At 39.4% G+C, this 27,409-nt stretch overlaps 1 protein-coding gene across 6 annotated transcripts in view; it reads right to left on the bottom strand.

Moving 5' to 3' along the window:
- ncalda (neurocalcin delta a) overlaps positions 1 to 27,409 on the bottom strand; it is a 71,416-nt gene that overhangs the window by 38,005 nt on the left and 6,002 nt on the right. For 4 of the 6 annotated variants that reach the window (XM_032557935.1, XM_032557933.1, XM_032557934.1 and 1 more), the window contains one exon: positions 16,168 to 16,223. The gene's annotated coding sequence lies outside the window, so the exon portion shown is untranslated. Of the gene's footprint in view, positions 1 to 4,152; positions 4,460 to 16,167; positions 16,224 to 27,409 lie in introns of those variants that run through there. The other 2 variants (XM_032557936.1, XM_032557931.1) reach the window with 2 other exon arrangements.

Genomic DNA, 27,409 nt, shown 5'->3' on the forward strand with positions numbered 1-27,409 from the left:
TGAGCTTCAAGAGGTCGTCACCTGAAATGGTTTTCACTTCATAGGTGTGCCCTGTCAGGTTAATAAGTGGGATTTCTTGCCTTATAAATAGTCATGAAAATAAAGAAAACCCATTGAATTAGAAGGTGTGTCCAAACGTTTGGTCTGTACTGTATTTCTGAGAAGTGGCAGTGTGAAAATGTATGCTAGAATCACTGCAGTGCATGCTGCTTGAGATAAACTAGCATACCAAGAAAACAAACTGGAGAAGAAAATCAAATAGTAAGTAAGTTGAACTATTTCAGCTTCACATCCGGCATTAAATTCTGAATTTTTAATGATGCTATTCAAAACTATGCTGGTGACCATGGGATACCGCCCAACCCTAATGATCTTAGAACAACAGTGAACATTCTGCCTACATTGTGATCCTGCATCTTGCACCATTCATGGAGTGTTTGTTCCACAACATAAGCGCCTTGTAAAACCTACAGTGGCTTGTCATTTTGAGACGTTTCACATTCTCAAAGTAAATTTAATAACAGGCAAAACAACAAAATGTAGGTTTCATTCTTTAAAGTAAAACTCTACCAAAACAAACATAGTCCAGTCTGAAAATGTAGCTGTTCGAAAATAATTATGAACGTTGAGGTTGGATTTACCACATTTTGTTTTCAGCAGCCACAACTTGAATCAAGACATCTTTAGAACAGACGTAGGCTGAGAGATCTGAAAACACATCTCAAAGTTCTTTACGTGAATTAGAAGGAAATACAAACAAAACATATATTTAAATGATCAATGTTTGGAAAAATATTGATCAAAATAATACTGTGGGCAGACATAAGGGAAAGTGCCATAAAACCAACACACCCGTTTCAGGAAAAAAATAAAATAAAATAAAATAAATTATGTTCACGCTCAAACATGATGCTGCTAGGGTGATGGTCACAGAGTGCTTTCCTCCTTAGAAATAAAACCAGAAGGAGAACTCCCAGCTCTCACACACTCGGGTTATGCAGCAGGATAATGATCTGAGGCACACCAGTAAGTGTACGTCTGAATAGCTTTAAAAAAAAGGAAACAACCCAAAAACCAATAAAAGCTTTAGAGCAGCCTAGTCAAAGTCTTGACAGGCATCAGATTTAGATACTGTGGTGTGAAAAACTTTAAGATGTGGCAGAATCAAAACCGCTGTGTTTAGAATAGTGGGCCAGCGTCCTCCCATAGTGAGATTCATTGGCTGTTATCTCCCAGCCTGGATGGCAGATGTTGTTGCCAAAGTTTGGAGCAACCGGTTATTGTCAGGTTTGTTAAGCCTTTTTCCCACAGGTCAGCATTACTTTCACATGGCTTTTCCCCCCCCTCTATAAACGGAATTAACATTTCAAACCTGCTGTTTGCTTTCATACGGGTTGTCTTTGACTAAAATTAAAATTTGTTTCATGAGCTGATGTATTTTATTTCTATTATTTTAAGTGTTACATAAAAGAAGAAAAAAAAAAACCCCTCAAGAAATCTTGAAATCTTTTCCATTACTGCACTTACTCATCTACAAAGCCTTGAAAGTGCATTTCAAACTTTAGCCTGAAAGAATTTTACAAAGCACTGATTGGTTCTATTAATTGTATTCCTTTGCAAAACACCAAAGATTAAACCTTTCCTCTTAAGCTGAAAGAGCTTCTTTAACTCTACGGGGTTGTTTTTTTTTTGCCAGACCGTTATCTAATCTGGTACGTTTCACTGACAAATGCACCATGCAGGGTATTATGTCACCATGACATTTCTCTTAAATCCAAGCCATAAATCCTGATGTAATCAACAAATGCTAATTTTTTTGTCTTTATCTTCTCAACAGCAGTGGACATTTAATTAGATGGGCTGGCAGATATCTGCGGCTTTAAGACTTCAGATTGTGTCACAGAGAGCTGTTACATGCCACTGGCAGGTCTCCACATCATTAAGTAAGAGGAGGGAGGCTCTGCTGAGCAGCAGAGGAGCAGATGAAGAGATGTCTCGGAGCTGAAGAAAAGCAGCGACAGAGAAGGTGGAAAAAACACACCAGAAATGATTTATTCTACAGATTATCGTACCCCTTCGGTCTATCTGAGCCGAATATAAGCCCAAGTAATTCATTTATGCTAGGTAGCTTGCTGGCTGACCACCGATCTTTAAAAAGCTTGACCTATCGATTTTGATTTTAGCCAATACCATTTTTTTGTGTGTCCACCCTGGACAGGTCACCAGTTCATTGCAGTAAACAACATTATATAAACTGCAAAACTAACTGTAAAACAATGTGAAACACAAATGCAACATATTCCCAACTGGAGATAAAATAACATAACACTATTGTGTAAAATAATAATAGGTCTCAGCTGAAAACAAAACATCTGTTTTGTCAATTCTGAGTGATTAAAATCAAGATCACTTTTATTGAAATGAATATTGCCCAGTTTAATAAATTCATGAAACGCAGATCAGGGTGCAGGAAAGCCTGCTGGGTAGATGTGGCCCCCATAAGAGAAAATAAAAAATGACAAAAAATGGATGCTTTGTGTTGTAGCCAACACTTTATATTGTAAGATTTTAATTTGTCTGTGATAATTTTGCCCTGAAAAAAAAAAAGAAGTCTCCATTTGCATTAACCACTTGTGCTGAGGTGGAGGGGCAATGTTGAATTGGAGTCGTGGGCCACACAAAATCAGTCCAGGCTGCTCTGTGCAGTCTGAAAACGGCTACATGAGGTCGACTGTGGAGGGTACTAGTTTAGCCTTTGAATCATGACATATATTTTTGTGATCCGAAATATTTTCAAACAGCAGTATTTGTCTTTCCTTTCAGATAGCCGACTAGTGCAGCAACACGTGGGGGAGGGGTGCTGTAGAATTAATTTCTGCTTCATACGGCTGGATGAATCTATGAGTAGGCCTGTCGAAATAAGCAATAAATCAATTAATGGCATGATAAATTAAAGCAAGCTTGAAAATTGCCATCTACATTATTTAGCGGTTTTCGCTTTTCTCTCTCTTCCTACTAAAAACCGGATGGTAAAAGTCTTTAGTCTGGTGCTTTGATCTCAGCTATATCCTTTTTTGAAGGATAACTTTGTCTACGAGACTTCATAATTCATTTTATTTGTTGTTTCTGTTTTGTTTATTTATTTGGGTATTTCAAAGTCTTCCAGTTCTAGTGTTAAATGTTCATTAGAATTTAAAGCTCATTAATCTTTGAGAATGTGTTCTTGCATTATAATGTTATTATATTACTTGAAAAAAAAAAAAACAATATTACTGTTTACTGCAAAAACTTTTGGGATAATGTATCGTCCAGTGAAATTTGCTGCCTTGACAGCAAATTGTCTAGGATAACTCCATGACTTTCTCTGGTATCGCAATAAAAAGAGAAGATTAAACCATAGGAGGGAGTTTTGAAACCTTGGCATTATTTTGATACCAGCTATGATAACCAGGGGGGAAGAAGCAGGAAAATTCCCTCAAATATTTCTGTAAAAATGTTTTTTCCCCGACATATTTGTTGGAAAAAAAATAATAAAAATCTCAGATAAGTGTGAGATTGCAAGGAATCCAAATGCATGCGTGTTTTTGAAGCGGCTGAGGCTTTCCCACCTCATCGCAGGGGGCAGGTGGCAGCTGTTCTGCACCCCCCAAGCCCCCATTCCGACTCTCTGGCAGTCAGCGCCAGCAGCTCCCAGCCCACACTGCTGCCTCTAACATTAGCAACGCTCGGGGAGGAGAAGCCATGTGGCGCTACACACATCACGACACCCGCACAGTCCTCCTAATGTTCACTCTCTCCTTCCTCCTCTCCTCTGTGATGCACTCACTTCCTGTTGGGGGTTTGAAAACAGATGTAGCTATGTTTGTTGATGTGAAGGAACGCTGACGGAAGGGTGGGGGTCTCCTTGAAGGCCCCCCCGCCCCCGACACACACATCACACAGCGTTTTCTGCGATCACTCAAATGTCAGGCTTAGCTAAGAACGTGAAGGGCTGACTGAAAAAACAAAACAAAAGGAGTTTCACAATTCACAACTTCCCTTCTACACAAGTATCCGACTGACACAACCAATGAACCCCTTCTGTACCCAGGCAGACCCAGGCTACTAACGCACACATAATCCAACACACGGAGACAAAATATAGGTTCTTACCTCACTTTGTAGCCGACCAAAAGCTGTTCAGCAGCCCATCACACAGGAATTTCACTAAAGACTCAGTTTGCGGCAACAGCAGCAGCAGGAGGAGCAGAAGAAGCAACAGGCGAGAACAGCGGACAGCGCTGGAGCAAACAATGAAAAAGAGGAGGAGGGAGGGGGACAGCACACCCGAGGTGGGGGAGGCGAGAAGGAGCGACTGACTGGGCGACTGAAGCAGAGCTAACGGTTACTGACAGACTCCCAGACTGAGCTGGAGGTTTATTCAAAGCCCACAAACTAACTCGTTTCTCAGCCTGCCTCCCCGGTCTGACGTCAGCGTCGTCACATGACCGCGCTCTAGTATGTGGACGTGTAGGGGTGTGTGTGTATGTGTGTTGGGAGGGTGTTTTAAAGTAGACGGGAGAGAGAGAGAGACAGAGGGAAAAGACAGAAAAGCAGAAGCCCATGTTGCTGTGGCAACAGGGCACACTGCACCTCAATGATTTCAACAGGTTATCTGAGATACGAGGACAGATCTTCAGAGATCTGTCCTTTTATTTTATTTCATTGTTTAAGCTTCCCATCGTTTGCTGAGCTCCACGACAAGATCAGTAACTAAACTGGAAAATGTTCAGCTCAATGGCATTTATTGAATGCAATCAGATGTGAAAATGTGTCATTTACCTGAGCTAACCCAGCGCTCTGCGTTGCTATGGTCTGTCTGGGGCTTTTATTCCTTTGTGAGACTGGTCATGTTTTACCCCCACTGCCCATACTTCAGAGACCCTCCGCGTCCCCTCCTACACCCACCGAAGCAGCGAGCACCAACAGCTTTCGTCTGCTTCCATTCATTCCAGCAGCATCTGTCGGCCTGTTGAATGGGACAAAGTGGGGCCCAGGGTCGGCAGTGGGTGGGGCGGGGGAATTAGGACTAGCCTGGAGAAAGCAACCACCCCCCCCACCCCCACTGGTGGAGTGGGGTGAGTAAGGGTACGCTGGAGTGGGCGAATCAGAGAGAAGATGCAGAGTAGTGGAGGAAATTGACAGAGAGAGAGGATCAGTCATTTAATAATGTCTGCAGCTACAATAAAAATGATTAGAAAGATCCCGCTGAGGAGCCAATCAGACGCAAGGAAGACAGCTGTAGGCACAAAGCAGAGAGGGATGATGACAGAAAGTGAAATGATGCTCAGGTAGGTTATCAGTTTGACACACTATTTTTTAAACTAACGTTTGTGTCTTCTGAAATAACAACGTCTCCACCATTTTTCTTATCTTTATTTGCCATTTGCACACATACTGAGTCAGTTAAATGTCTACATCTCAACTCGAGATTTTTTTTTAGCTGAAATCCTTTTTTTTTTTTTTTTGCGTGGTCGTTCATACTATTAATTGAACATGACTGCAACCAGACTTCTGTGTGAACAGTTTATGGCCCCAAAGTGACCCGCATGCGCAGAAGAAGAATGTAGACGTCTCACAGCTGTGCATTGTTTACACAAGTATTGACACAAGAGGAAGGAAGTTAATAAAAAAACTAAATCACACCTAGTAGCAGAGGTCTTTTGTGAAGCATTGGCTGCAGCTTCTGTAGAGAAGTTTGTTAGGATGCGAATTCATGGCGAAGAGTGGTGATGTGCTTCACTGACACAGACTTCTTTCATAACTTCAGAAATGTAATTTTCAGCCAATGTTTACATCCAGATTTACAGCGTCTGGCTTCTTCGGGCGCAGAATTCTGACGAATGTCTCACGTCAATGACATAAACGTCGAAAATGCTTCATAGCAGTTCAGACTGCAAACGCTTTGAAAACTATTGGCTGCGTATCCGATTTTCTTTGGGTTAAAAGATTGAAATTTGGCCTTTTCAGTTTGTCATGAAAAGTCAGATATAGATCGCATTCTCATTTATTTGTTTAACCTATTTTGTTAATGGAGAGGAAGTAGTGGATAACTAAAGCTCGTAGACTGGAGAAAAATGAAGCAATGTTGAAGCAATCCACATAGATTATATACAAAGCACTTCCATGGAGTCGTGTGTGTGTTTTAGCGTCTGCATGTGTTTTAGGATGTAGGGTGGGTAACAGGCACAAGAAGGAATTCCTTCCTCAAAACTCTCAGGAAGTAGCAGCAAGGGCGGAAGTGAAAACAACTTTCCTTCCAAGGCAAAATCCATTGGAAGTTCTTCCTCTGGATGCTAAGAAAAACAATCGATGCACAATGGCTGAGGGTTTGTAACCTAAATAACTCCACTTCTGACTGCAGTGTTACTAAAATCAGATGAAGGAATGATAAAAGGATGGAATAAAAATAACCATTGAAGCCAGATCAAATAGTAACAAGGAATGCAGCCGATGCTGGATGAGTTGCAAGACTCTATCGGTCACACTTGATTGATGCTGGGAAGTCAGATTGAAATTTAAAAAAGCAACATTTGTAGTAGAAAGCTGGGATTATGTTCCCTACATCTGGATTTCAGGGATTAGGATGCAACAAATCATAAACTGGATAAACAGCTACCAGGGACGAAAAGGCAACAACAGGGCAACAGGATCTGAGCAGCAGAATAATCAACTGACACACACACACACACACATACAGTCCTGTTTTTGTATCTTGTGGGGATTTTCCATTGACTTCCATTCATTTTCTACAGCCTAGCCCTAACCCTATCCATCACATACCTAATCCTAACCAAAAGTTAATTCACCTCTTAACCCTAAACCTAACCCCTAACCCAAAAACAAAATTTCCCCTTATGGGGACCAAGAAAATGTCCCCACAATAGAAATAGATCCCCACAGGTATATAAAAACATGGTTCTCACACACACTCACACATGTACATATGCTAGAGTTAGATTCGATCTGTCCTTTTATTGTGAATGTATTGTTGAACCTCTCTGCAGCCACCAGAGGTCCATAGCGTCTGCTCTCATCTTTCATTCTACTTAACCCAGTCCTGTTCTCTGCTTAGCATCGGCAGACCTCCGTCCTCTCCACAGAAGGGAAACCTTCAGGTCCGTGCTTGCTTTGCACATTAGTATCCTGACATAAACTCAATTAGGCCTTAATCCAAATAAATCGCTGCCATGTAAACAGCTTTTCTGATTAACTAAGTCTAAGAAAGCTTAGATTCCAAGTAAACAATTATCGAATGTGCCAATCGTGGTCACTTCCTAGACATGCAAGCATGTATGCTGGTTTATTAGTATTTTGTGGGGCACTGCTGCATTACTACCATGCAATAAACGCAAGAGAAGCTGAGCAAACAGACTTTAACCAGACTGTCTATTGTGTAAAGTTGACAGGAACAGGAAGGAATTATCCAAGACAGAGGACATACAAAGACAGTAATAGGAATATTGTTTTACTCATAATAAATTCAATACTTATACCTAAGGATGTTATTTTTTGTTTGCTTAGTTTTCTCCTAACTAGTTCTTTGGTATATGGCATAGAATTTCATTTCAGTTAGCAGGTTTTGAACTAATTCATACCAAGATCCTTTTAAATGGAAAACAAGACTTTGCAAAAGATAAAATTGACACAATTTGAGCAGCACAGTTATGGCAGTGCTGTACTTTGGCTCAAACTGCAGCACTGTACCCAGCTGTGTCTCAGATATTTCTTAGTCCCCCAGATATTGGGGACCACTGTCACATGTTGGCCATGTGACAGTGATGCAGCAAGGGATTGTGGGTAATTTAACTGAAACAAAAAAGCAGTGGTGAAGTCAGCAGAGTGGTCACGTCATTGTCAAAAGGATAACGACTTATATATATTACATACAATATAGGTAAGTATTGGTTTCCAGCCATAACAGTAATATTTATATTGGATATCGATATAGTGGGTGCTTCCCTACTTGAAAATGAAAGTGATACTGACTAAATAATCATCCCACCAGTAAGGGGCACTTATGGAGCACTGAATCTTCATCCCAAGATGGGTCAACTAATCATAAAATATGACAAAAAAATAAAGCGAGGCAGTGATGTGGTGGTGAGAATAAAAAGTGTCAATTCCTGATCCAGAAGAACAATATGAATGTGGGAATCTTGATCACATACTTCAAAGTTGAGACAGTTTCACAAAATCTTCTTCATTTCTTTACATTTAGACTGAACGATGTCAAGTATTTCAATATTCCAGCATCGACGGGAAGATATAAGGCACAGTGAGACAGTATGCTTTACTCAACCAAAACTTAATGTCTTAACCACAATTTTACTCAACAAAACTTTGCCTGAAGCCATCATGTCTCATAACATTACAGTGTCTGAAGAACCCCAAACACTGAAGAGTCGCCCAACATTAAGAGCAGGGAAGTCAAACTCCAGGCTTCGAGGGCTGGAGTCCTGCAATATTTTAGATGTGTTTTGGTTTAACACACCTGAATCAAACAGTTGAATTACCACCTCAGCATGCAGTCAAGTTCTCCAGAGTCCTGCTAATGACCTGATTATTTGACTCAGGTGTGTCAAAGCAGAGAGACGTCTGAAAGTTGTAGGCAACTGTCTGTTGGAGACTGGAGTTTGGACCCTGTGATTAAAAGGAACTGATGGATCAACTCCAGAGTATTTCTGTCGTCACACACAAGTATAATTTGCAAAAGAAAAAACAAAGAGGAGCCTGGTGTTGTACAATAAATGTGTAGCACTTTACTGTGGATGCCAGTTATATACTCAGAAACCATCAGAAACTTGGCTGGTAGCCTAGGGACTTCATTCAGCTCCCACATACCATATGGCTGCAAATATATCACAGCTTAATGCCAAAAGGAATCTGTGTGACTGCACTCTGCTTTATCCTACAGCAGCTGGAGTAAAAGGCACAAACAGCAGGCTGAACTCAGCTGATCTCAGAGCTTTCATCAGTGGAAGTGGTTAAATTCACAAATCACTGGGATGAGTAGACAAATCCCCTCCTGGTGTGTTATGTAACAGCAGCACAAGGGGTGGGCGAGCTGATGCGCCTCGCTGAACGGGCTAATCCAACACACCGCTCTGGGTGCCAACACGAGTGACGACAGCATCTTGGAGCTCTACGGTATTGTGTAATGTTATAGCCAGTTTAACAACACATGGATTTCTAACTTTAAAAACAGTGCACTAAAAGAAACAAATACGGTAGGTTGACAGAAGTTCAGGGGAAGAACATAAATGGAATTTCCTTTCAAGAAAATCATAAATAAACGGCTTTAGAAAGGATGAAGAAAGGCAGTACCAAAGCATTGGTCACAAAATATTTCTGTTATAACCCTGCAAACACAAGTTGCTGCTGAGCTACTCCTGGCCATTCATAAATCTGAAGGGCATAAGGTGATACGTTGCAGGCTTCAAATGCCGCTGCAGGGCAACAAATTACCATCGACTTCTCTCGTAACTGCAAAGAAAGTCCAACTATTTATTTACTATTAGAAAAAGTAGAAACCAGTTGGAAACATTGTCTTTATACAACTGTAGTGAGAAGGTTTGACATAACGTGTTGCTTTCTTGGTGTGTATGCAGCATTTACAGATAATCTTCTCTCTGTGGTTATTTTCAATTTCAACATACAATTTTCTATGTTGTCTTGCAGCATGGTGAGCGACATGCTAACCATGTGTTAAATATTACAAAAATTGGGGATGTTCACAATCAGCAGAAACATCAAAACTTGCCCCCTACTGGCAGAAACTGTGCCATCATCTTCAAAAAAGCAGCAAGGGTCTGATGCTGCTGTCCATTTTATTATATTGTTTGATATGATTGCCTTTCTGACTAATACGTCCTGTGAACTTTCATTACTTTTCCTTTCTGTGGATGTTCTACTTGTATTCAGTCCACTAAAACAATAAGCATCACTGTTTCTCTTGACTGAATCTTTAATGTTCCTTCTCTGCAAGTTTCTCTTTGCTAAATAATTAAAACGTAGATTTGGCTTCTATTATTACTCAGTAGAATCACATTTCTTTTGTTTTTATAAAGACATATTTAAGAAACGACAAAAACTAATCAGTGTAGAATGATGCACTTTGACTAGTTTTTATATTCAGCTTGTCTTACTTAAAGCTCACTCTGAAGCTAAAAAAAGGAGGGAAAATGTGAACTCATGCTTTTTTCTTTTTTTTTTTTTTACAAAGACAGTAGAGGTTTTATAAATTTCAAACTGTGCTTAAAAGGATTTCTGTTTAGGAAATTACTATTCAGTCCAGGTTAGTTAAAGTATTTTTTCATTTTCAACTGGCAAAGATTACACAAAAGAACTCGTAAACTAGCCCTCTAACTTAGCATTACTAGGAAGCTACAAAGTAGATGAAACTTTAGCTAGCTAGCTAGCATTGCTAGTGGCCCACAGTTTATGCAAGGTTGTGCACACTTGTGCTATCAAGGTAACTGTACATTTTATACATATATTTCCTTCCTAACAGAATCTCGGTTATTCATGAGCCGAGATTGGGCGGTAAATCCCCGCCTAATCTCGAATCAGCACTCGTTATTTTTCATGGAAGATAACTACAAATTATTGATGGAAGAGATACACATTCACTGATTTTTTTGTGGAGCATATGTAAAATACTCGACAGAAAATGCAGCTTGGGAAGTTGAGATACATAGGCGGCATTTTACTTTACAACCTACAGCACTATGGTGTTTGTAAAGCAGCCAATCAAGGGGTACCATTCAGTTTCCTTGGCACTGACTGAATGTTCTCGCTGATAGCGTAGATAAGACCGTGGATGTTGGAAGTGCCAAAATGGTTTCCACTGTGTATTAATACATTTTACAGTATATTTGGTGTTTGAACTGTTAAAAAAGGCAATTATAATTATTTTAGAGGGGACTCATCAATAATTCGCCAAATCAAACTATTTGCAGGTGGTTTTGATTACTCCCTGATGTGATCCACTGTATACAGCATGTCACATTAACGTAGGAACAAATTCTGGAAATGGTTTGTCACCGTCTAAAGCTTTAGAAACGGAAAAATCTAAAATTTTAACAGCTGTGCGCTTTGTTGGATGATCCTTCAATGCACAATTCAACTCATTCTGCCATCAAAATAAAGAGTTTGAAACAGAAGTTCAACATAGTGTCAAACTTAAAGTGTTCACCTTCATACCTGGAGCTCAAGATAACAACATCCTCTAACCTGAACAAACTACATGACACGATGACAGCAAGCAGATAGCACTTCACCTGACAGATTTCACTTTGATGAAAAATAGCGCGGCATTTTAATTAGTCAAGGACTCATGTCATGAAATCTTACAAGTCAGATTTAGATCAAAGTTTGATCTGACTAGATTTTAGTGAAGGTTTTCAGCTTTGGACAAACTGAACAGTGTCATTAATCTCCTGACAGCCATGTTCAGTAATTCTATTTCATGAGGATGAGTCAGCCTTTGATGTGAATCCAGAATTGGGCGAAGAATATTATTTACATAACATTTGAATGTATCCCGTTAATAGTTAACAAGGTAGACAGTGAAGAAACAGAAAATTGGAGAAAAAAAATAACGAGAAAAAAACCCCAGGTTTGTTACACAAGCTGCAAACTGTCATAAGAGTTATTCAACAACATTACAGCCCACTCCATCCCCAGTGATTCAGTAACTATAAACGGAAGGCAAAAGAAAAGACTGATGACCAGTCTGTCTCTTCAAATTTTCTTTTTCTTTTTCCTTTTGACAGATGGCCGGCTGGATCCAGTGAGAGGATTAACCAGAGCCCACAGTCTCAGTCTCCGTCTTATCAGAGAGCAGCAGGTTGAGAATCAGGAGCAAAGGGAGATGCATCATCGCCTCGCCTATGAGTCACCCCGCAGTCCCCTGCTCTGTCTTACCCATGCACTTCTAAGCAAAGAATACAGAGAAATATAGAGTCGGCAACACACATGCAAACACACTCCTACACCTGCTATCAATAACGGTCAGACAGAAATAGAGTCATTGTCCCTGCGTGTTAAAGACTACATCCAGGGGTGGTGAGGATGGACAGATGATGCTGCCTTGTCAAATGTCTAGCAGCTTAGCTGCTACTTCTACTGTCTTAGAGTTGGGACGTTTCAATTTGGAAAAGATGTCAGTGTAGCATATGTATGATAAAGATTACGTAAGAAATGTGTCAAAAAAAGATTAGATTATAAAATAAACTATGATGAGAGTCATCACACAAGCCCTGTTCAGTTTGCTTTAATCAAACTCTGGTCGGTTTGCCTAGAAAGCCCAGTTCGCTTGGGGAGGTGTGAATGCTTATTCGAACTCTGATGTGGACCAAAAGAACCTCGGTCTCTGTTCGGATGAAGTGAACTCTGGTTAGGGTTCAATGCGAAGGGGACCAGAGACTGCTCCAAAAGCAGGAAGCAGACTACAGCAAGGGGCATTCTGGGTAAATATAGCCTAAGCAAAAGCCTGAGTCTAGTACTGGTGGGAAAAATAGATTCTGGTCTTTTACCAGAGACAAAATAGGAATTCCTACAACCGCTAAAATCTGATGGCACTCCATTTATGTTCACATTTTCTGAAGAAGGAAGACACACTCAGTGTCTCCTTCAGACGTTTTCTTGTGGTTTCCTTCAGTGGTTCTTGGTGCAGCGCCATGATAGGCTATAGGGGGAACAGGTTGCTTAAAGGGTTTGGTTCATTTGATACAGTGCAGTGTCAAAGCGAACTGCACCAGCTGAAAATGGAACAAATGTTGCAATTTTGGCCTACTAAACTATCAGGTATGAAAACACTACTGCACCAGCTCCATCATAATAAGATTTAAATACCAGCGTTTTGAATAATCTTTTTGAAAAACCTACAAATCTCTGCAGATACTCAGTTCTCAGTGTGTAACACCTGATTTACACCTGATCTACCTTTGTTCACTCAGTGAGATGTGACTCAGAAATGGTCTGACATCTCGTTAAAGTCAGGGGTTAAAAATCTATAAGTTACATTACGCTACATTGCAAGAAGCATGCACTGACGTGTTGTGCCAGTGGTGCACTGAATTCACAATGAGGTTCTCAGCTATTGTAACACTTCAACACAGCAACTAAAAAGTTTTAAATAGTGTCGCTGTGAGCAGACACTGCTGTAATACTGAACAGAGGAAACATCCAAAGTAACATTTGAAGAAAAAAAAGAACAAAAACTGTAACAGTACAAGTTGTACTGATAAAGTTTGAGATTGACATTATTTCAGCTGCCACACCAATGTTCCTCATCTTTGTCTATAAAATGTATAATAATTATAACAAGTAAGGGTTGGCATTCATTGTATCATTTATCATATTAAATGGTAAGATCTTGACTTATCATTCTTGATGAATTCCAATTTAATGATGATTAAAAAATGCTAAAACTGTCAGGATAGTTTTTTATTTTTTAATAATTTTTTTTTTTTTTTTTTTTACAATTTTTCTTCATTGTTTGTTTAATAAATGTGTATCAATAAATATTAAGGAATGTAAAAATATGATTAAATGCAATGTGTTACAAATGGAAATGTTTTTTGAGAGCAGAATTTGTGTGCTTATGATTCTTGTGTCATGCAGTCACAGCTATAAGGTCACCTAAAAAAAAGGAACAAATGGCTCTCATCATCATGTTTGTTATCACAAAATATCATGATCAAACTTTGAGCCCCTTCAAATTTAAATTCAAATTAAAAAATACTTTATTGATCCCAAAAGGACATTAAATGTTGTTGTAATTCATATCAACACAGGTACTTTAAATAGTTATTCTTCAAAGCCCACCCCTAATTACAAGTATTAAAAAGTGTTTAATCAACCCGCTCCATCTGCAAATAAACACACAGAGCTAACATCTCACATATTTAGGTACAAGTGTTGTCTACAAAAAAGACAACACTTAAAAATCATAAATTCCTTTAAATGACCAGAAGTGGGGATGTGAAAAATAACTGATTTGTACTGATTCAAACAGGTGAGTGAATGATGTGCGTCATCTCTGAAGCAGTCATGTTTTTACTTAAAATCTTCATCCAGTCTGGCCAGAGACTTCACAGATATCCTGAGTGACTTCATGTGTGAGTGTCAGTCTGGCCTTTTTACATGCAGCGGACAAGCAGCAGCTGTGAGTTGCTCCCAATGTGTGGAGCTACGGCTACGAGAACATATGGGCATCAAAGAGCAAAGGATGTTCTAGCCATCTATCTCTTTTAATGTTCGGAATATAAACAGACACATACACAGAGACATATTTGTTTCTGACTTATGAGTGTGTGCGTGTGTGTGTGTGACTGTGAGTAACAGTTTATGTTTGGAGAGATCTGGGAGCCTGGGAACTGAGTGGAAATCACACTGGGCTTCCTCTGGCTCAAACAGCGTCATGGGAAACAACAATGCCCAAGGTCAACAGGACAGTTACACTGCAGACCATCCAACAGCCGGAGAGCCCATTACACACCTTTAGCAAACTTCACACTTATCTGTAGCTTTAAACTTTATTTGTGACACAAAATGACGCAATAAAAAAAAGATAATCATCTGATTATCTGTAAATATGATCAGGACATTAAATTGCAAATTATCTGCCTCAAGGCTACGTTAAATTATGTTTTACAATTTAGTATGCCTTGTTCCGGCTGGATGATTATTTGTGATGCGCACCGTTCTCTGTGCATCGCTGTTGATGAATGCCAAGTTCTACTACCACCTATGGAGGGAGACAGCGAGGGACAAGAAGAAGTTCCACCAAGAAAGCGACAAAAAGTGTCAAAAGTGTGGGATCACTTTAAACTAAAGAGGAAAGACAGCACAACTCAGTGCATATACTACTGTACAAAATGGACCTGACGTTTCACAAGAACACGTCTTCGATGCGGCAGAAAACATCCACTACATGCGTCGAGCTCATTTGTGGCTGCTAACAGATGTCGTTTTTGTTTCTTTTGCAAAAGATGTTAACTTTTATCTGAGACTGTTAATACAGAACCTGGCAGATTATGCATGTTCATGGAAATACTTTTTGGCAAGCACAGCATGCACTTGCTATTCAAGAAGAGCAATACTTCAAACTTGAGGCTGAAAGACAACTGTAATACAAAAGGCAGAGTTTACTAAGGCCTCTAGTTAGGTTTGGTTTTTAATTTTATTTCAAATCTGTTTTTACAATTCAAGAAAAAAGTTTTTCTAAAAGTGAAGTTTCAAGCGTTTTGCAATTTAAGAAGTAAAATGTTTTCTTACTAAACAAAGGAACTGAATTGGGTTTTTTTTTACTAGCATTTTTTCTTTCATGTATTACAGTATTTTACCGGCTTATGTAGCTACAACAGAACAGGGCAATTTTTAAAAATTAAATTACTGGATTAATCGTCAGAATAATAAATAGATTACGCAATTATAAAAATAATTGTTTACAACAACCCTACTAAAAATAGCTTAAGAGACAGAGAATTTTGACAGATGCTGAACTCAGGATTTAGTGTTGGCGTTTATATTATGTCAGTTGTTTTTATTTAAGACAGTAGGGTCAGTAGAAAGGCACAAACCCAGTCAGTTTTCACCATAATGCTCGCTTCAAATACAGAAACTGAATCGGGTCATCACTCTAAAATTGTTTAACAGTACTGATATCCTTCTTGCTGACCCTGAGCCTTGTATCCTGTTTACACCTGGCACCAACATCTGTCCTGGGTGATCCGACTGTAGCAAGACCAATTATTATATCTGGACTGTGGAAGCAGCTGGACTACTGGAGAGGATATGTAAACTCCATGCAGAAAGACCCCGAGCCCAGATTCAAACTCAGGACCTTCTAACAACAATCAGGATCATGAAACCCTTCCATACATGTTAGAGAGTTATGTATTGTTGTTCTATTGAAAAGAACATCTTAGGGACTTTCTACCAACTTCATGTGTGTGACTGCAGAGTCACTACAGAGCACTGGTAAGCAGAAGAATTGTAGTGTTACTCTATTGCTTCTCAACAGTTAGTTTAAAAAAAAAATCTTATTCAGAAGTGAATATGAAAATAACTTTTGAGGGTAAAAGAAATGACAGAGGTATATTAGTTTGGTGTACAAACCTGTCTTCTTCTGGGCTTACAGCAGGACCACTACCTTTCCCACCTCACACTTAGACCTGAGGGAAAACAGAACACAACCAAGAAGTTGAACAAGTTTAAAAATCATGTTGATAAGTAATGATTAGTTGAGTGGGACAGGTAAAAAAGAAATCATTAAGGTTCTTCTGTGTTGTATTAGTTTAAAAGTATCTATTTTAAATGTCTGAAATCAAGAATGCCCTGACTTAAATAAGTGTTGAGAACTGGGAGGAAAAGAAGACATGAGGGCAAATGGTTTCAGGTTACTGTTACTCTTTAACCACTAAATGAGCTCACTTAGAGTAATTATCACCGAGTAACTGCTTGGGTTGTAAAAAAGTGTCATCCTGGTGCTGTCAGCATGTCTTTGTCTGATGAAGATTACGTCTACAGACATAAAGGGAAGCGCTTTAAGCTCAACACTCTGTCGGCCCGGGTAGCCTGTAGCGTTGATGGAGTCGGCTAATACAGACAGCTCATCAGAGTATCCGCCATACTAAACGTGGTAGCAGCGTTTTGGGTACCGAGTTGAAAATACGAAGAGTGAAATAGAAAGGAAAGGTTGATGGAAACAACAAAATTCGGTTTACGTTCATTTAAGCAAAATTTTTGTCTGTGCTGGAAAAGAGATGATCTCATTACGAGGAAATGGAAGCACATTTACTGAATAATTTCTGACATAGCAAATTTATCAAGTCCAAACCTCCAGCATGGAGGTGACGACTCTCTACATTTTCCTCAGATGTGTACTCCATGCTAGTTTGCAACCTCTATTTTCTGTTTATTGCAGGAAGTAATAAACAACGTCAACATCTGATGAAATCACCCTTTGCGTAGCCTGGTTCATTTACTCCAAATCAATAGATGGAGACATGCGTAATTCACATTTCTTGTTTGCGATATCTTAGAAGCTTGCTCAAAATTTGCATGACAACTGGATGGAAACATAGCTACAGTTAGCCGCTAACAATCCTGAGAGTAGCATCCTCTTCATAGCTTCCTACAGGTGCTAAATTAAAATGCTGTCAAAGTCGATTCAAGGAGTCTGGGCTGCATCAGATAATCACCTGATCATTTTTAATTACTCTTAGTTGCACTTTTCTTACCATCTGAATATTCTCTTTGTAGTAACTGCAGTATTATTTTTTGCCTTCACTGTACTGGGTTTTATTTCTGACTTTGATTTATTAAATTTTACTTTTTGGTGCATGCAGGTGCACCTGAACTTTCCTCCTGAGGGCCGATACAGGATATTTGTTATCTATTTTATTCTAATAATTAAAATTTCATTTGTGATTTACTGAACCTTTACTTGTGAAAAGAAAAAATAAAGGTGTTTTTTAGACAAATCTCATAAAAATCTTGTATTGTCTTGATTTCTGAACTTCCTCTGTCATTTCATGCCTAACATGATAACTGGTTCCGCTCCAGGATGCCTTCAAACTGTAACTGAAGCATCCTCCCATAAGAGGAATGCATCAGCGAACAGTAATAGAACAACCCTCTCCTATGTTTCTGCCACCTGAGAAACAAAACAGCTCTTGAATGTTTTGTCCTTTTTACCTCTCTTGGTTCTCTTACATAACCCAACTCTTTAGACCCAGCACAGTTTGCTAATAGCAATCTCTGCAGGGACATTGACAATCCACCTTGTGTGAATTACATGGTTTGCCGTAACACTGCCAAAGAAGAAGAAATTGTGTGTAGGCTGCTTTTTTCCAAACATGGCTATACCTGTCACAATAAATCAATTAATTACATTATAAATTAAAACTAGTACAATTTTCATTATTTCTCATTTCTCTTTTTTCACCAAAAACTGGATGATAAAAGTCTTCAGTTCTGTCATTTTACTTGTTTTTTATTATTTATTTTTAACATTTATAATGTCTTCTTGGTATCAACGTATCAGGGTGTCTTGCTTAAAGTACTTTCTACTCTGATTATGTGAGCTTGCATCTCGCAAGCAAGACAAACCAACTTCACTAAGTTGGTTTGTCCTACTTAATGAATGACAAACCAAAAAACAATATTAGGTCTTAAACCTTAGTTTATTCAATTCAAATCAAATTCAATTCAGAAATACTTTATTAATCCCAAAGGGAAATTAAATGTTGTAACTCATTAACTGAAGTCTTCAGAGAGTTATACAGTTGGTGATCGCTGTTGTCAGGAAAGATCTTTTGTAGTGGTCTGTATTACAGTGAATCTTCCAAACACTACTTAGAATTCTCTTAAAAATACTGAATTTCAAATACATTGCTGACAGAAAAAAAAAGGTTTGTTGCTAGTTATTGGGAGAGAAAGACGACTACCACTTCTAACATGTATGGTCTTTAGGAATTGATTAAAGTTACTGTCCCTCTCCTTATTATGCTGAACGTAAATAAAACAACACACATTTCTGATACTGTGAACATATTAAGAAACCATACAAAAACGTGTAAGAAGTCACTACGAAGAAGTATCTCGCAAGTATTTCAATAGGCATTTCAAGGGCTCAGTTATTGCTTTGAGGTGTGTAGAGCCGTGTCAGCAAAGCCCAATTAGCTTAAAAGCATTAATACTGATATAGCACAAGGTGATATTAAAATGTAAGTTCATTTTGATAAATTGGGAAACCCTTATTTGAGAGAATCTGTATTCCTAGCCATGTTTTTATGACATACTCTGAGTTACATTCCCTACCTTGCACCATGCAGAGAGAGAAAACCAGCAAGAGTATAAAATAAAACACATGACAGTAATAAAATGCTTTAATCCGCTGATACTTTAAAAACAAGGACTGTTCCTCTGGTTTTGTAAGAGCTGGTTTAGGTAAACAGGCCTTTTATAGCCCCATGAGTGAAAACAGAACATCTCCAGATAAAAGCAGAATGTATGACTGTAGACACCACAGACTGTCCCAAGTGTGACCATATTTCACACACCATTTGCGACTAAAACAAACATTAATGCTCTAGGAGTTGGCCCGTCTAACGACCATACATGGAATGCAACTTTTGGCTCAGTAACAAAATTACTCAGAGAAAAAAGGGAAAAGCAGGACACAGCAACTAAAATTAGATCTAAAAATTCATGATGGAGGCCAGAGTTGTTTTCCAGACTTTGGTCTTAATGCCATTACATCATCTCAAAGCCATTTAAGTAAGCCCCCCCACCCAAAAAAAACAGCTATCTACAGTGGCCATTTCACCACTTTGTAATTTTTTTGGTAGAAATTACAGTGTGTTGTTTTTCGGTTTCTAAAAGCCACTAAAGAAGTGGTGCGATCCCCTGTGGAGACATATGGCTTCAGTCTGAGCACAGCGGTGAGAGCAAAGACATAAAGGAAATAAAGGCACAGAGTTTGGAGAGCTCGTGTTGTCTTTGAACAAAATGTCACACCAGGGAAACCACAGCCTTTTACTGGCACCATGGCAACGTGTTCGGTGCGTATTGGAGGTAAAGCGAAAGCTGCGGAATCAGGTGTGAAAGCTGTAACATGAGATCTTTCTCACAGAGAACGAGCAAACGTTAAAAAGCTCTTCCAGCGTGTGCAAGTGTTTGCATTCATGCATTATATGAGGCGTTGTTAGCTACGTCGCATGAGCAGGAAGACCGAGTAATGACCGGGATTGAAATGGAAGAGGGACTCTATAACTGCTGAAATGAGGAAGATAACACTAAACATTAAAGAAACAGCAGAACAGAGATTATATAACTGAAGAGATTAAACTAGTGGATGTTGATTGTGCTCTTCTTTTCTTGAACATTGTCACTTTCTTTTCCTGCCTATTTCTGTAGCATGGAAGTCACGGATCATTTAGGGCTGCTGTGTGGAAAAATGACGCCAGACATGAAAATTAGGCATATGTCTGGCACTTTTTATGAAAATGAAGAACAAATTGCTGACCACTAAGCAAATCCCTTCTGCCAGCCTATGCAGATGTCACACAGGGGAGATTCTTCCCTTAGGGACATTGTTTCAGACAAATTCTTCACGCCGCTGTGTCAAAAGACCTAACTCACACATCAAATCCCTCAAACATTCCCTAACAATGTTTTGAACAAAGTCTGACCGGTGCAATGTGAGTTCTGCCGCCATCAGTTAAGTGACCTGCCTGTTTTACTGAATATCAAACTCAACATCAGCTTTGGTGGGCACATTAGAATGAGCCGTCATTGCTCTTCTGAAGCGATGACGTAAGTCTGGTTGCTATATAGTAATGGTGAGTGGGATGGATCCCTTTTCAAAAGCTCGTGTAAAAAAAACCACAGCCGTGGATGCATCTTAAAACGGTGTTAAAAACAACATAATGCACTGAGAGGCGAACAGAGAAAGACGTAACAATGTCTTTATAATCTCCTTGGACACCGGCCCAGGCAGAGTGGGTGTCTGGACGACACGCGCTTGCTTGCTCATTCGCTCATCTGCTCCAGTAAACTGGGCCGCAACGTGTTGCCTTCTGTGTTCACTGTGGTTACCTCTCACATGTAGCCCCTCCACCCACCCACCCCCCATCATTCTCTGTTGCTCCCTCACTCGTGGCTGTTGTGGTTCGGATCCTACTCCAAACCACTCATTACAGTCCCTCTAACAAAACTGTCACTTCAAGAAGGTCACATCCTACCTCTCCTTTGCTGCACGCTGAGCTTTTTCTGGTTTTGGTTGAGTTATAGCCATTAAATTCTAGGTATTTTTGGAAGGAGTTTATATGACACAAAGGAGTGCGCAATGGGAAAGGATACATGTTTTCAATTTTGATTTTTACAAATAAAAATTCACTGGGTTTTACCCAGTGAATTGTAAGCCTGGTGGGCCACCAGGCTTTACTTGCTCCCCCACCAGGTTAAGCATTGTTTTTTTCTAAGGGTTTTTGTTTTAATACACCAGTAACAGTGATAGCCAAGACAATTTGAAGAAGAAGTACAAAGTATGGATTCAGTTGTTGGACAAGTTGTTTGAACCTTGGTTCCCCTTTTTTATTAAAATGTATAAGTAAGTAGTTTTCTTTTTTGTGCAATTATTGTGATTCTGGTGATTTCTGCATCATATTTTCTTTGATGAACAAACAGAATCAAAATGGGTGGTTGTCATAGTTACAGTTGACCAATTTTTATAATCTTGTCAGGTTTAAGAAAACGCACCGGTTCAAATGTAAATTGTCACTTTCTTAATGTGACATATTACCTGATGAAATCGGCTGTCAACCCAGAAATCGACAGGCGATTTTTTTGTGTCATGTTTATGCTTTTGACTTGTATGGATAACTGGTCGCACAAACCGTAAGTCATCATCACATGACTTACTCCCTCCACTTGCAAAGCTAGCTTAAAATTGGTTTATGTTTGCTATATGTCAGAAAAATTAAACTGCAGACTAAAAAAATCTAAATAATACAATTTGTGAGGAGTAACTGTATTCTCCTGAATGTAGCTTCAGTAGTCACAAAACCAAGTACAACAAGTACTTTTGTGGGTTATTTTTACAGTAGAAGTAGTACCTTTTAACTGTTAACTAAGTGTTAATTAAAGTAAATGGTACTGAACACTTTACTGAATAAAACATGGATGGAAACATAATGTGGAACTCATGTTGTTCGACACTGACAGTCGAATTCTGTATTTTGATCTAATGTTACGGAAGAATGGGAAGGCTGACAGAGACAGACATATACACGCTGACTTGAGTTATTAAAGCCAGCTGGTGAGTATAGCTGACATTTTGAAGAGCCAATGAGCAATGTTGTTTTTCAAGCATCCAGACAGATGGGTGCAGTAAAAGATGAAGTGCTAAATCAAAGATGATTTCTCGAAGTAAATATGATGAAAAAGCCCGCAGAGTGTAACTGTAAACTCTTCAGACCTAAACCATATGGATCCAAAGAAGAGTCACATTTGTGCCGCCTACACACAGCAGAGTGATTAGGAAACGACAAGTCTGCGGTCCAAAAAAAAAAGTTGTTGAGATTGCGGGTGCCAACGCTATTACAATGTACAGTGCCGCATCATAAAGACAAACACATGTTCTCAATAAATGGCTTCAAGTTCTCTCCAGTTTATAACAAAAAATATGTCAAGGTTGATTAATGTTTGAGCGAGTTCGGGAGTACCTTATTAAACACTTTGACTACAATGAAAAGAACAGACTGGAGAAGAACTCTACCAGTTACAGTGGGAAGGACTGTATTGAAAATCAGAAAATCCTACACAATACAGCCTTTGAACTCCAATCTGTCGTCATGTTTAACCCTCTATGGCATGACTTTTTATTTTTGTGGGGAAGAAATATTTTCCTGCATTCTTTGGGAGCTTGGTGGTCCCTAATTACATGTCAATCATAAAATCGGACTCTGACACCTCCTGGAACCAGATTTGGGTTTGTTGCCTCAGGGTAACATTGGTCTAGAACACCAAGATTGTCTACACTGATTATGAGAAATGAAATACAAATCAAACAAAAACTATATTCATAAAAGAACTATTTTTTGGACAAAAATATGTCAAAAATCATGCCCCCCAAAAAATAAAATAAAGGAGCAATGTGAGGTACAGCTATGTGGTTTGTTGCCTGAGGGCAACGCCATGCCATAGAGGGTTAAAGTCATCTATGATCTAACATATGACAGATTGACAGTGGATTGCCACGACTTTTCACGGGTCGGAGAATGGCATGAGACCAATCACAAAGCCAGGAGTCAGCTAGAGGTCATCTGCAATCTGAAAGTGTATTTTTACACACATTACTTCACACGGGCCAGCCAATGATAATATAATTATAAACTTCGTATGAGCTTTTCAGTTAAAAAAAACAATAAAAAAGCGATTTTTCCTTTCATTTGCATACAGTGAAGCCTGATAAGAAGCCCTTCACTTTTCCTGCACAAGTGTGACATTAGCTGCATGTACACTGACCATTATTTGATGAAGTGAACCAGTTCCACAACATGATGCTACTTCCTAGTTGTGATGGTGTTCCTTCAAATTGTCTCTAGCCATAGACAAACGTTTTGCACTGGTTGCACTGATGCACCAAAGTTTTTTTCTCAAGTGGACCCACATTTTCAACCTCGTAATTTTTGAATCACTGTCCAATAAGACAACATAGACTAGTACAATATTTCATTAACAGCCCAGTAAACATAAAGTTCTGTAACTGAAGCAGAACACAGGTAACTTAGTGAACAAGTGTTTAAAATACTTCAATAAGTTGAAATTTACACTTAAAAAACATCTTGAGATAAAATGCATGAAATGAAGAGAAGGTCTAAATTACAAGTGCAAATGTCTAGTAATTCTTTTTAAGACAAATTATTTTGGACGTGAACTTAGCAAAGGGAATGTTAAATTTTATCATCTGGTCTGATGATCTGCTTGCTTCTGGCTGCCGATGAAAGGCGTCAGGGAGAGGGGACACTTGAGCGGTGTATTAATCATGGCATGTTCTTTAGCATTTTCCGATCTCAAATGGGGACTGGGACTATTTGAGACTAAACCAAGAGAAGTTTAGTCTGATTTAACTTCAGAGAGTATTAAATAGAAAGGTGCAAGTCTTTTTACGTAGTATATGTAAGCTTCTGTTTTCAAGTACATCTGCATCATGCAACATCTTAACCAAGTGTTGTGTACGTCTTTATATCGGTACAGCTTTAGTGATCAACTCTTCCTCACTCTTCTTTTAGCCATTTATTTTAGTTTCAGTGTGGTCACTGCAACACCTTGACTGGTTTTGCAAACCACCATGCTTCACAGCCGGGAGGATGTGTTTGTACTATACCGTTCTCTGAAGCTCAACATTTCCACTTTGGCGGTTCAAAAGTTTTATTTTATAATTTTTTATCTGAGGCGACATGACAATCCTAAGCTGGGATGTTAGTTTTTTTTAAAGAGAAGCAGCAGTCTCCAGCCAACCATACTTCAGCTGATGTAACTTTCATGACCTTTTGCTCACCAAGGCCTGTAAAGTGCTAAGCAGCTTTTGAGTGTTTGTGTCTGACCTCAGGTTGAACTAGCTGGATGTCAGTTTCTGTACAAACATAGTTTGTGAATGGTGTTGAGGTGATGTCACACAAAGGGACTTCACTGACATAAAATTGTTAATCCACATGACTTAAGATAAGATAAGATTTATTGTCATTGTCATCAACAGATTACGAGATTGAGATTTGCTCGACTCGAGTTAAGATGCAGGTTATGTGTATATACATAATATACAAAGATAAAAGAAATAAATAGTACAAAATGAGAAATAAACTTAGACATCAGAAGATGGTTGCAGCGCCTGAAGGTGTCGCAACAGAATTTACATTTTTAACAAAGTGGTGTCAAGAGCAGAAGTTCTTATGCCTTTGAATTTAGTGCCATGATTGCCATCGGGTAAAAACTGTTTTTTAGGTGATTTGTCCTGGTTTTTATTGCTCTGTATCTCTTGCCTGATGGCAGCAGCTGGAAGAGACCATGGCCAGGGTGTGAAGAGTCATTTAAAATGTCCAAAACTTTCTTGTGGAGCCTGGAAGTGTAAATCTGTTCCATAGTGGGGAGGGGGCAGCCTATGGTTCTCTGCTGCCCTAACAACCCTCTGGAGAGCCTTCTTGTCCGCGGATGTGCTACTGCCGTACCAGACACACAGACTGTACGTGAGCACACTCTCTATGGAGCAGTGATAGAAGGCCTGCAGCAGGTCTGAGGGGAGACGGTTCTTCTTGAGTATTCTCAGAAAGTACAGTCTCTGCTGTGCCTTCTTCAACAGCTCCTTGGTGTTGGTGCTCCAGGTTAGCTTGTCCTCCAACTCCATGCCCAGAAACCTGAACACTGGGACCCTCTCCACACAGGTCCCACTGATGGTGAGAGGCTGGATGTCTGTTTTGTTCTTCCTGAAGTCGATCACCAGCTCCTTTGTTTTGGAGGTGTTGAGGAGCAGGTTATTGACTTTGCACCACTCTGATAGCCGCTTCACCTCATCCCTGTACTCCTGCTCCCCCTTCCCGCCTGAGATGAGACCAACAACAGTCGTGTCATCTGCAAACTTTATAATCTTGTTGCTGAGGTGGTTGGAGACACAGTCATGAGTGTAGAGGGTGTAGAGAAGTGGGCTGAGCACGCAACCCTGTGGTGATCCGGTGTTCAGGCTCAGAGCAGTGGGGGTGTGGGGGCCCAGTCTGACCCTCTGGGAGCGACCTGTTAGGAAGTCCAGGATCCAACTGCAGGTGGCTGATGGGAGCCCAAGGTTTGCTAGCTTGGACACCAGACGTTGGGGAAGTATAGTATTAAATGCTGAGCTGAAGTCCACGAAGAGCATTCTGACGTAGCTCCCCTGCTTCTCTAAGTGGGTCAGGGCAGCATGAAGTGCTGTGGATACAGCGTCCTCTGTGGACCTCTTTGCTTTGTAGGCAAATTGGAGAGGGTCCAGCTCAGCAGGCAGGACTTAATGTAATGCTGGCCCACTCTTTGAAGTTATAGCAGTTTCAACTCTTCTGTTAAAGCTGTGTTTATAGGACCTTATGACCGTTCTTCAAGAAGCGCATTTTTGAGATCAGACACTGATGTTGGATAATGTTGATGTTGGTTCAAAGTCTCTGCACCAAGCCAATAGATAGTTATGTTGTAAGATAGCTCATTATATTTAGAGAAATAATACATAATGGTTAAGCTCTGAAACAGAATCATAATTAACTCTAACTATATATTTTCTCATTTTTGTGGCATTTAGAAAATAGAAATACATTTTGGTAAATCTAAGTGACCTTAAACAAGCCTGATTTCTAGCTTAATTTGATTTCTTTTTACATCTGGTAAAAAGACACACAGAGGCTATGATGTAAAAGTTCACAAATAGTTGTGAGGAGGGAAAAAAAAATCAAAAAAATATGGGTCAATCGTACCCATCAATATTTAACTACTATCGCAATTAAATATTTTCCTTTAACATTGTTTCTCATCTGTTTCTGGACGCGTCATGAGAAAAGTAAGAACAAGTTACCAGAGCAGAAACGGAGGGGAAAAAAATAAAATAAATAAAATCATCCAATTTCTGATAGTGATTTTTCACTTTGTTGAAGTCATGAAAACACCCTGTGCTTCCAGAGGTTTTAAAATGGTAATATTTATATTTGAATTTAGCTTCTTAACAGAGTAAATTGGAGCTCTTTTAAGGGCTGGCGGAAACCCACAGCTGATGAACATACCTGACTTTATTGGCCATTCACACGGTTTAATTTTTGGCAGTGAGATTAAAGTCTGAAAGAGACACGTTGTGACTTAACATTTCTGTAAACTGACCCCAGCACAGGTCAGTGTACCACTCCTGCACTTGGTCCTCGGCCAGAGCAGACAACTTTTGCAGTTTGGGTAAATGCTAGGAGAGAAGGAAAGGGAACTTCTCCAGATTACAACACGCAGATGGATACTTTAGCCGCAAGAGAGAACCGCAGGACATAAGACTAATTGGACATCTTGAAGTCAGCAGGCGTACATCCATACTTCGGAGATGACAACGTTCACCAGAAAGATATCAGTGGAAAGAAAACTCCAGGACGAGTTATATGACTGGAGGCATTTTATGTCTGCAAAGATATTTTTCAGTTTCTCATTGGGAGAGCTTCACAATTTTTATTGCTTTTAGAAACAGATTATAACACATAGCATGCCACTGACACACAGATCTGGGCCTTCCCGCACTGGCGCCCTGCGCTGACTAACTGCACCTATTAGCTGTAACACTAAGAAAAAATTATTCTTCTTCTAGCTGAAAGAAACCATAATATAACATGTTGTATGTATTACTATCTTTTACTTCCACAATAATGTGACACTCACGAACAGTCAGATATTTTTGAAAGGTTCTTCACCCTGAAACATAGGAATCGAGACTCTGATAGTGAGAGCAGTTCTGTTTTTTTTTTAAATTTGCTTGCTTATAATGTTCTGCACACACTCCAACAGCTACTATAATTTTTATTTCATTTAAAACGATATTTATTTAATTGGTGAATAAATACAATAACAGAAAGGGGTGGATGTATGAGCGCAGGGAGTGAAGGATCATGGGTGGTTTTCATCACGTGTCAACGGCGCGGATGCAGGCTTCAAGCAGCGCGGTTGGTTTGAATCACGCTAGCTCTTAATAAATGAAATTATTTATTAACATTTTAATACAGTTAAAATGGAATCTGTGTGGACGCAAATACTTTTTAATGGAAGTGTGTCTGCACTCTGTATTAAACTATGATATTGTAAATCTCAT

Source organism: Xiphophorus hellerii, chromosome 3 (genome assembly GCF_003331165.1).
Source record: "Xiphophorus hellerii strain 12219 chromosome 3, Xiphophorus_hellerii-4.1, whole genome shotgun sequence".
NCBI lineage: Eukaryota > Metazoa > Chordata > Actinopteri > Cyprinodontiformes > Poeciliidae > Xiphophorus > Xiphophorus hellerii.